The sequence below is a fragment of the Micropterus salmoides genome, unplaced genomic scaffold (assembly GCF_014851395.1).
Source record: "Micropterus salmoides isolate LMB-PRFRI ecotype aquatic unplaced genomic scaffold, ASM1485139v1 Ms_hic_scaffold_10, whole genome shotgun sequence".
Classification (NCBI taxonomy): Eukaryota; Metazoa; Chordata; class Actinopteri; order Centrarchiformes; family Centrarchidae; genus Micropterus; species Micropterus salmoides.
In genome coordinates, this window is record NW_024040041.1 from 21,327,918 (window position 1) to 21,335,894 (window position 7,977).

Sequence of the window (7,977 nt, forward strand, 5' to 3'; positions counted from 1 at the left end):
AGCCATTGGGAACATTGGGAAAGTGTAAGGTAACCACTGTGTGCGTCCTCCACTTTCACAAGCGGTTTTCTGTGTAGTGAATCTGTTTATTACTAAATGAAAAACACACAAGAGGATGTTCGAAAAGGTTTCATTGAACGAACGGACAGTAGCTGTTCTACTGGCACACTGTTATATGTACTTGATAAGATTTAATAAAGTCTTAACCTATCCTTTTCACCTAGCACGTGCCTGGAATTTGGACAGCAAAATCACCAATCAAATTGTGCGATTGTGGAGTCGATCTCTATTCAATAAGCAGTGAATGTTTCATGTCGTTATAAGCCACACCACCACAGGCCATCATCCAGTAGAGGATCTCCTAATTATCGCTCTCTTTAGTTCTGCCTCTTTTATTTGCTCGCTCCCTCAGCCTGTCCCTTTGACTCTGCCATTTAGACTTTTTCTGTCTCCAAGTCGCAGGTCTGTCTTTCTGTCTTTCACTCTCAGCTCTATTCTCTGCACCACAGACAGTAGTAGAAGGGAACACAGCAAGAAATAAGCAAAGGCATAATGCTTTTCTGTCTTCTCATCTATCATCTCTCTCCCACTCGCCTTCTCTACACTCTCATCTTGTTAGATGGTTCATACACTGGAAATCACAAGAAGCAGAGATATGTGCTACCCTCTCTTCCTCTCTCAAGCGTCAAGCCTTTCTTTCATTCACCTCTCTTTCACCTCAATCATGCAGCATGTCAATTATATACTGCACTACACTATCGTGGACCGACCAAATGCATTTTCCTGCATCAGATTACAATGATTCTGCCCTCTTTTCAGTTTTAAATACTTGACAAAAACGAAAACATAAATCACAAATGTGAAAATGAACTGTACAATTGAGTCCAGAAAACCATTTGATCTCTGTTATGTGTCCTCCCCATCTCTGATTTATCCCCCACCCAGGCCCTTTACTGTATTTCTCCAGCAGCCACAGTTACAACAGACCAAAAGCTGAATGTTTATAGACATAATAACTCTTGTCTTGGCAGCCTGAGTATCCAGCACTTGACTTGGTAAGTTACAGATCAAAGACATACAGGACTAGCAAATGTTTGTGAACAGGGAAAGCCCTAAAGTGCTTTGCAGATAGGGCTGTGATATATGTCTGCTTGATGTGGACGCATAGCAATAGACATCTCCATCTCCTTATTTTTCTTCTATTAGGAACTATATGACAAATATTGTGTGTGTGTGTGTGTGGGGGGGGTCTTTTCTTTGCAATTAGATACATAAATACACTCACTGAATCCATTATTGAGTAAATATAAAATATTGAGGCAAATATCTTCCTGCTGGGTAAGACTTTTTGCCTTGACTCCAATGCGAATCATTTATTTTACAGTAATGTGCCCACCCTGCTGTTTAAGATTGCAACACTCTAGACAAAAATTCTGAAAAATCCGTCTTGGAGGCTGAATGTAAGACTGAATGATAAACTTAGATAAAGGGACTGTTCCTTGCCTTATCATCGTGTATGACATATATGTAATTTTAACCACCTTTTATTACTCATATATGTGACTCGGGATATATAGGACAGTCAAATATATATTTAACATGTTAACAAATGCAACCCCTAAACCCCATATTATCATTCAGCATTTTTCTCCACATACATAATGGACTTCGGAACCTTGGAGAAAAAGATTGCAAAGAGGACTCAATGCATCACAAAACTGCACTAATGTTTATTTTGTATGCATTGAAGCACCTGTGCTGCCCACTAATGTTTGCAAATGATCACTGAAGACAACATACAATGACGCAACGCTCAGTCATGAATTAAGTGCACCTGTATGCACGCTGTGGCGGATGCTCTTATATCACTGCAATGGATGTGTTGTGGTAGCAGTGAACATGTTTGTTTAGTTGTATGAGATGTGTTTATCTAACAATAAACACATTTAATAGCCACAGTCTGTGCAGCGGAATACAAGGTGCACAAGGGACTGAGGGCCAACATGTTTGTTCTCTCACTTGCGTGATGCTGCCCAAGTGGGTCTAATTAGTTTCAAAATCACACCTGGACAATTAACTGTTCTAACGATTAAATTTGCGTTATTCAGTGTTAAAGTTTATGCAGAGAATGTGTCTATTCTGCTGGGTACATGATCAGATGCATTTTTCTACTATACAGAAAAGTATGCCCATGGTTCATTTGTGTATGCCTTATAATAGCAAAGTCCACTGTAAAATGAATGAATAAATAAATGAATAAATAAAAAATTAAAACAATGTCATGTTAAACACAAGTTTTGAGTTTGTACACATACTGGCCTCAGTTATTTTAGGTTTGAATATGTTCATAATATCATAATTCTGTTTAGGATGTCCATTATTTTGTAGTCTTCAGTGCAGATATGTGCCTGGACTTTTGTTTAATAAGAATATTTCGTTTATGCAACAATAAATGATCTTGTAGTTTAAAGATTTCAAGAAATTGTGTAAAAAAAATGTCAAAACTCTGGAGTGTTTGATATAAAAGACATTACTTATAACACTGCATTACTGTGTTCCTGAACGGGTCAAATTTTCCTTGACATCCACCTAACTGAAACACACTTTTGACAGACCCGGGCATGCAGACCAAGCGCAGATCCCAGATGCACGATGGTTTAGATAACACTGCATTTGAACAGCGGCGAAGTGACACTAACTGCAGTTGCTGGAAATCTGGAAGCCTTTCCAGAAATTAAACTGTGTCCTAAGCTTACCTCCCAAAAAATCACAAGCCCACTGTGACCAACAATGCGTCAGCGGCTCTCAATAATGAGTTTGTAAATACTATAGATCGCACTTCTAACTAAAATCTCAATTTTTTAGATGCTTGTGTTGTGATCTTTAGAGATTTAGTCCAGCCTATATTTTTCCCCATGTAAGCTAAGTGAAGACATTTCAGTTGACTTGAAGCACCTGTGGAAAAATCATAAAACTAGACTATAGGCTATGAATTATATACAAAAGAAATTACCTTTGGCCACACGGGATTCCGCTTATTTCCCCAGTCTGGACTTCACTGCTGCTCATCTTCTGAGCAGCATCTAGCAGATGCAATATTTCCTCTCACTTTAGGTGGCTCGCTGTAATCCAACTTTCAAAATAAATTAACTGCCTGCTTCGTTCAGCTTCGGAAAGAAGTCATCTGTCCTGATGTCAGCGACTGCAAATAAGTTCACCGTAACTAAAAGGTTTAAAGGGGAAATTCAATTTAAAAAGTAAAGTAGACGTCTAAGCTCTGTGGTTGTTGTTGGCACCGGTGGCTGAGTGAGCGCGAGCCGCACCGCTGCTAACGTGCGCTCCTTGTACCCCAGTGACGTAACAGGGAGGGGGGTATCCTGTCTAAACCCAGGACTGAGGTGTGTGTGTGTGTGTGTGTGTGTGTGTGTTACAGTCACGGTTGAACCTTTTTATATACAGTCTATGGGTTGAACGTGATGAACAACAATGGTTAAAGGAAAAGTTCAACCTTTAGGGAAATGCACTTAAGTTTTCACTCTCTGCAGCAGCAGGCTAACTTAGCTGAGCATAAAGATTAGAAACATGGGGAAACAGCTAGCCTGGCTCTGTCCAAAGGTAACAAAGTCTGCCTACCAGCACATTCTGAAGCTCACTAATTAACACACTGTATCTTCTATTTTAAATTGTAAAAAAAAAAAAAAAAAGCCAAGAAATAGCCATGGATAGCCCTGTAAAACAGCAAAAAGTGTTTTTACACTTCTGGTTTTGTATGGATACAAAAAAAATGAGATTGCAGTACTGGTATAATATTCCTATAGGGACTGATAATGTTTGCATTTAGTGACATGTCATTTAATCATAATGTTTAATAACAATTGTAACTAGAACTGCAAGCAAGTGGGGATCCAAGCCTCCCAGCGTGAGCTGGCCCACCTGGCCCCACGGAGTGCGCGCGAGTCGGCTCGGGCCCGCCATGATTAATCGTCCCATAATGACGGGCCCCTGAGCCATGGCGGGGCTGTGGAGATTAAATGAGCAGAGTTATAAATGAAAGGGGCTTGTGGTTATGGAGATCTGAAATGAATGTATGTCTATGGGAGTCTTATTTGATTTCCAATTGATAGCGCTACCTAGAGGCCGATTGACGGAAAATTTCACACAGGCCCTCAGGAGGCCGTGCCAGATAAGGTCCCCGAGTTTGGTGTAGATCGGACATTGCAAACGTAAGATCTAACATGACATCCTGTTTTCAGCATTTGAGTAAACATTTGTTAGCTTGTAATTGGGACATTTTTTGGCGCAAGATTCCCTCTACAAAACTTTCTTCGGCTTGGTCCAGAGATCGTCCGTGCCAAGTTACGTGGCGATCGGACTTGCGGCTTCGGAGGAGTTAATTAAAATAGGTTTTTCAGTTTTCGCGATGCAGCGAAAAAAATGTTTAGGAGGAAATGGGCGTGGCCTATTCCACGAGATTCAGCTGGATCCCCCGAACGCGTGGATATAAGGTTTTTGTTATACGCCTTCGTAGGCGGGAGTTCCAAGCCCAAATGCGTTGACGTTGCTTATAGCGCCCCCTAGAGGTAGAAATGTGCGGATTTTTGTGCCTGAGGTACTCTTGGGGCTGTGAACCTACCTTGTGAGTTTGGCATCCTCAGCAGTTATGGTGTAGGCCGCAGTATCAGTTTTATGCAGGCAAGAATAAAAAAATAAATAAAAATCTGAGCGAAAACAATAGGGTTCCCAGCCGCTTGCTTCGCTGGTACTGGGAACCGCGATGCATCTCATGCCTGGGGATGTCGCACGCACAAGCAGCTCTTGAGGGGGCTGCCTGCGACCATTGCGAGGCCCTGCCCCTGAGGGTGCTGAGGTCTCGAGCGGCTCTCTTCCTAGAGGATGGTCAGATGCGCTCCCCCCGTGGCTCAGGCCCCGCGGTCGCTGAGATGTCGCGGCAGCTCCGATCCTGGGGATCACCGCGTCCCATCGGTCCTCGTCTGCGGAATCCTCCTCCCCTTGTCCTCGATCGGGAGCCCGTTTCTTGGCTTCTCCCACTCGAGGTATGAGTCCTGGGAGGAGCATCATTTCTCCTGGCACATAAATTGCCTGGAAATGTTGGCAGTTTTCAGAGCTCTGAGGAGTTTTCTGCCCGCCCTCCGCAGTCGCCACATCCTTGTCAGAACCGACAATACGGCAGTGGTGGCCTATTTGAATCACCAGGGGGGTCTGCGCTCGCGCCCATTATGCAAACTGGCACATCAGATCCTCTTGTGGTCCCAGCAGAGACTGCTGTCCCTCAGAGCGATGTAGCTGTCGAGACAGGGGCTGAGGCCCGGGGAATGGAGACTCCACCCCGAGGTGGTGGAGTTATTATACGAAGAGTTCAGCCCCATAGACGTGGACTTGTTTGCGTCCTGAGAGACGGCGCACTGTCCCCTGTGGTTCTCCCTCTTGCTCCCGGGGGTTCTGGAGCGGGTCGTCAGGACAGCGTCAGTCTACTGTTAGTAGCCCTGTTTTGGCCGGCACGAGTGTGGTTCTCGGATTTAATATCGCTCCTCGAGGGCCCATCCTGGCAGGTCCCTCTGAGGAGAGACCTGCTGTCCCAGGCGGAGGACCGGATCTTTCACCTGCACCCCGCCCTGTGGCAGCTATGGGTCTGGCCCCTGAGGGGGCGCATTTCCTAGAGGCGGGCCTGACGACAGGAGCAGTCAAGACGCTGCTCAGCACCAGAGCCCCGTCTACGAGAAGGATGTACGGCCTAAAGTGGAATGTGTTCACCACCTAGTGCAGAGAACGGGCAGTGGACCTGCTCGGTAAGTATCATACTGGAGTTCCTCCAGCACCGTTTCTCCGCGGGCCTCTCCCCGTCCACGCTCAAAGTGTATGTGGCTGCATTCCACGCCCCTCTGAGTGATGGGCCCTTGGGGAGGCTTCCACTGGTTGTGCACTTCCTCCGTGGAGCCTGGAGGATGAGACCCATGACTCGTTCCAGGGTTCCCACTTGGGACCTGGCAGTGGTTCTCGAAGCGCTGACTGAGGCCCCCTTCGAACTCCTGGAGTTGGCTGAGGCCAAGCACCTGACCCTTAAGATGACCTTTCTCCTCGTTATCACCTCTCTGAGGAGAGTGGGGGATCTCCAGGCACTTTTGGTTTCTCCCCGATGCCTGGAGTTTGCCCCGGGGAGGGTCAGGGCCATCCTGCACCCTTGTCCAGGTTATGTCCCTAAGGTCCACGGTGCTGCAGGCGTTTCATCCCCCACCTCATGTGACGGCGGAGGACGGGAGACTTCATCTGCTCTGCCCTGTCAGAGCACTGAGTATTTACACTCTGAGGTCTTCCCGGTGGAGGAAAGCAGACCAGTTGCTGGTGTGTTTCGGGTCCCCCAAGGCTGGACTCCCCGCTTCTAGACACACCATCAGCAACTGGATCGTTCAGACTATTTCCCTGGCCTATCAGGTGTGCGGTTTGCCTTCACCTATGGCCGTAAGGGCGCACTCTACTCGAGGCATGGCGGCTTCTAGGGCCCTCCTCGCAGTGGCGTCACTCCAGGATTTGTGTGACACGGCTGGCTGGGCCACCCCTCACACTTTCTTCCGGTTTTACAGTCTGGACCTTCCTTCTGCACCCGGCACCCGTGCGCTCTCCTCCTAGTTGTGCCGTCAGGTTCTGAACGCTGGAGGCAGGCAGGGTTTCAGCGCGGCCTAAGTGGGTGTCTCGTTCCCATAGTGTCATCACCGACGCAGTTCGAGTTCCCTCGAAGGGGAACGTCTCGGGTTACGCATGTTCTCGCATGCTCTCGCATGCTCTCTTGTTCCCCGAGAAGGGGAGTCAGTCTGCCACACCTCACCCCGCCTGGAGTGCCTTACTTCATAGAAAGGGCTAATGTGTCCTGTGTGCCGGCGTGCTTATATACCCTTCCGGTTACGCCGTCACACACTACCGTTCTAGCAACACCAATAGGACTGGAGTAGTTTCATTCATAGTTCAGCCCTGCCACGCCCAGAGGCGTTCCCATAGTGTCGTCACCGACGAAGTGTCTCGTTCCTCTTCTCGGGGAACAAGGGTTACATACGTAACCCGAGATGATCTGTTCACAAAGGATTAGATGGAGTGAGCTACTGAAAATGAATCAAATACTGTCAGCATTACCAGAATGAATGGAGAAATCTTTGTTTTCCCTCTAAAGCACCATAGATTATATTAACACTGTGTGGGGAATTCCTTGGACCCTTAACCAACTAATCAACCATCTGGCCTTGCAGTGAATTTGACTGCATATCCCACTGTGAACAAAACACTGTGTTTCTTCTCGCCAAACACACAGACACAGACACATACAGTTTTTAACATGAACTTTGCCCACACACAGTTCAAGGACCTTCTGCATGTGTCAATAAGCTTTGCAGAGCTGAAGCCAATGCTGACAGAATTCTCCCTGAAATATCATTGTTAAACAATCTATTATGTCATAATATAAGCTATGATTTACTGCATATTGTATAGGAGAACCATGGTGCATTCATACATAAAGTATTACTATTACTATACTATTATTATGTCATCATGCTTGTTGCATCTAAAGTGTTACTTTTGACCTATTACCCCTTCACATTTTCTTTAATTTGTTAAATAATCTTTTCTTTAGATGATACACTGATAAGAAAAGCTATAAATTCACAGAAGAAGTGGACCATGTCAGCAGATCAGATTTCTCCAACCAACACTTTATATATTGCAATCTCACTTTATCTTTTTTTCATAGAGGCACTCCATAAACTATAAAAAGAAAAGAAAATATCTGATAATTTTATACCAACAACTAAGACATATTCCTCAAGCTTTAAAACAAACCTTCGGGGCACAAAATGGAAAACACATTAAGTCTTTTCACATATGCAAGAGTGCCCTGCCTGAAAATAGCGAAAGCCATATAGTATTAACCAAATGACAGTGAAAGTGTGTGTCTGTGTCTGTGTCTGTGTC

At 45.5% G+C, this 7,977-nt stretch overlaps 1 protein-coding gene across 1 annotated transcript in view; it reads right to left on the reverse strand.

The window, feature by feature from the left end:
- Nucleotides 1–3,343, reverse strand: part of gcgra (glucagon receptor a) — a 38,719-nt gene extending 35,376 nt beyond the window's left edge. The window contains exon 1 of the mRNA XM_038702401.1: nucleotides 3,014–3,343. The gene's annotated coding sequence lies outside the window, so the exon portion shown is untranslated. The remainder of the gene's footprint in view (nucleotides 1–3,013) is intronic.
- Between the last annotated feature and the right edge of the window lie 4,634 nt (nucleotides 3,344–7,977).